Raw genomic sequence first — 3,094 nt, 5'->3', positions numbered from 1 at the left:
TAATATGTTTCATTGGAGAGAATTGGCAGTAAGATACCTTTGGCAAGGTTTCCTTGGATAGTGGAATTTTGCACAATTTATTATTACATTACATAAGACTTGAGACGAGATAACTGAAATTTCAGTATGTACTCTGCAAAGGCTAGTAGTGCAAAGATGTGCATATCTAGCTTCACTTGATGAGGATATGCAGCGCCTTCCTGAAAGAAGGCGACCTCCTTTCTGACACACTCGTGAACAATAGGTGGCTTGGTGGAATAAGTAGTACTTTGAATGCTGTCACGAAAGAAATTGTGGAAGAGGGCCAGGGAGAGGCAGCATACACAATACAGAGCTATGTGCAGTGAGCACTTAGGAAAAAAAAAAAAAAAACTTTCAACAGCGTGCGTCTGTCTTTTTTCATACTATACGTGTCTTCATGCAACACGTGGTCCTCCAGACACCAACACTGTCCTTGAGGAGCCTGCCCCTCTTGCAACAAGACAAGACATGCCTTCACACGCCGTGCAGCCTTTACAAACATAGGATCATTGATCTAAAACATCTAAAACACAGGCAAGAAATTTCTGCACAGCTTCAAGTTACTGTACCATGTTTCCGGAAGTCCATCAAAACTCGGGAGTGTGTATTTCTAGCTCTCTACCACGACTACTTTGTTTCTGACTGCTCCTTATCTGTGAAGAGATCTTTCTACGAATCTCAATCCTTTGAGCGAATGCGACACAGTTCTCTCTCTCTCTCTGAAAGAATGTGCCAGTCAATAATTTATCAAAACTGCGCAGAAATGGCGGCTGGCGGTGCGGTTGGCACGTCAGGAGGGAACGGGGAACACAAACAAGGATATCCCAGCTCCTTAGCCTTCCTTGGCTGAAGAAAACATGCTCAAGTGTCCAATTTAAAACTGCGGAATGGCACAACTTGACCAGGCTCCTCCTCAAGGTCGAGTAACTACGCTTTTTCCGAGGCTGCCACTCATTCACGACTGACCTGGTGACCTGCTGGCTGCAGCACCGCCTAACATCTAGCTTCAAATTTTCATAATCCTCTTCAAACTACAATCTTTAGGGACGGCACCTTTCATGGCCCTTTTTTTTTTTTTTTTTCCCCTTAACCCAATGGTAGGAAAACTTCAACTAAAGCAGTGGTTGGTTCTCAGCTGTTGGTCCATGGTCCGTGGAGCATTAGTTATCCATGTTGACTTTTTGCGTGGTCCATGGTAGTTTCACTGTATTTGTTGATTAAAGCAAAATGAAGCTCATAATCTTAAATTTATGGAAACTCCAGTATGATTTATTTAGATAAAACAAATAATTGGTTATTTATCTGGTATTGTTTTTAGCTAAAGAAACCTAATACTAATATTCAAGTTGTAGGCCTAGCTGTTTAACAGTTCTTCAAGATGTTTCTAAGTAAACTTTAAAGAAAATGTTAAAGATTCACGCCACTGAAAAGGCGGGTTCATGTGCCAATTTGCGACTGATATTTTACGTACATACAGTTTCCAACTCATCCCTTCTAGTCGGAAAGTGTCAGACGTAGCGCCTGGAAACTATCGAAGTTGGCGTCTTGGCGGGAAGTAAATGTAAATAAACAGCTACCCGCAAAGATGTCTTCTCCAGCGATGATGCTGAAGCTGTGGTTGCTCTTCTTTTGGCGTATCGAAGAGTCAATAGAAAAAATGCCTGTGGATATGTCCCTGGTTAAGCAGAAGGAAAGAAAGGAGAGTTTACCACACACTAATCTTAAGACTATGCACAACTGAGATCAAAATAAATCCTGACAAGTCTTCAGTCCTCACCTCCAACAACACCCTGCATTGAGGGAAACAGTGCTTGTAGAGTGGCAGCTATTTCGTCGAACGACGATTTGCGCTAGCATTTTTTTACTGTATAATTCACTTATGGGATCCCAGATGTATTCTTTTTCCCCACCAAACCTAACATTATTTTTCTCTGTATCTGGAGACGACATTTTCAAAGCTTACTCCGTGACGTCACAACGTAAAATAAAGTCGCAAATCGACGAACAAGACCATGTTGGTCTTGTTTTAAGATTGCTTTCTGCAGTCGCTAAGCACCGATTTCGAATCGGAAACTCTACGTAAGTAAAATACCAGGTGCAAATTGGCACGTGTGAACCCCACTTTAAGTGATAAGCGCCAGCTGGGCCTCCGTACTCAATTTTGTACTCATCAAGGTGATGACGAGCCATGCTGTTGATATCGGTCAGCGGCCTCGTGACTATATAGTAACTGCCATAGAGTGTTGTGGCTAGTCAACGCTTAGGTCAACTGCGTAGGTGATAAGCTAGATTGCAGCACAAAGCAACACTCATTCCATACAAGCTCCACTCCTAAGAGGACATGAACTCCCCTGCATTTTTTGATAAAAATTATTTGTTACAGATTTATTTCAAGGTAAAAATGTTTAAAAAGATATTTGCATATTTCCAGTACCCTTTCGCTAAACATCAATCAGTCCTTGTTGTAGGATGATGCAGTACGTTTAGATGACTGAAGTTGATGATAACGATGATGATGGAAAAGTGTAGGCTCGGCTAAGTATGAAAAATAGAACAACTAGAAAGCCATAACGCCACATATCAATTTTTAGGGTCTTTAATCGAGGACTATTACCACTGGCCTCGTGATTCATGTATATGGCGTGCACAAAATTACCTCTACACAAAATTACCATTTGCCGAACTTTAATTAAATGCGTCGCAGCTTTCTCATGGCGGGATTAAGAGTATACAGTAAGTAAACACACACAATGAGTACACCAGCAAGACTAAGAGGCGGAGTTAGATGTCGCTGAAAGAGATATAGTAATTTTCCCTGAGAGTGACGAGACAGGATCAAGTCGGAAGCGAGCACACCAGAAGCACAACTTACGGACGGGATGATTATGCTCAGTGAAAGGAGAGTGAAGAGAATAATTATGCTCATTGAAGGGAAGGTGAAGGGAATAACTATCCACATTGAAGGGAAGGAGAAAGAAATAGTTATACTGATTCAGGTTAATGATCGGTGTTTTTTTATTGGTTATTATTTCAAAATTTAACGAGAAATTAATCTGTATTCTCTCTCTCTCTT

At 41.2% G+C, this 3,094-nt stretch overlaps 1 protein-coding gene across 1 annotated transcript in view; it reads right to left on the bottom strand.

Moving 5' to 3' along the window:
• Positions 1-3,094, bottom strand: part of LOC123513887 — a 58,005-nt gene that overhangs the window by 6,195 nt on the left and 48,716 nt on the right. The gene's annotated exons all lie outside the window — the stretch shown is intronic.

This window comes from Portunus trituberculatus, chromosome 37 (assembly GCF_017591435.1).
Source record: "Portunus trituberculatus isolate SZX2019 chromosome 37, ASM1759143v1, whole genome shotgun sequence".
In the NCBI taxonomy this organism is placed as follows: Eukaryota; Metazoa; Arthropoda; class Malacostraca; order Decapoda; family Portunidae; genus Portunus; species Portunus trituberculatus.
Note: the sequence above shows the minus strand (reverse complement) of the source record. Positions and strands in the feature narration are given on the sequence as shown.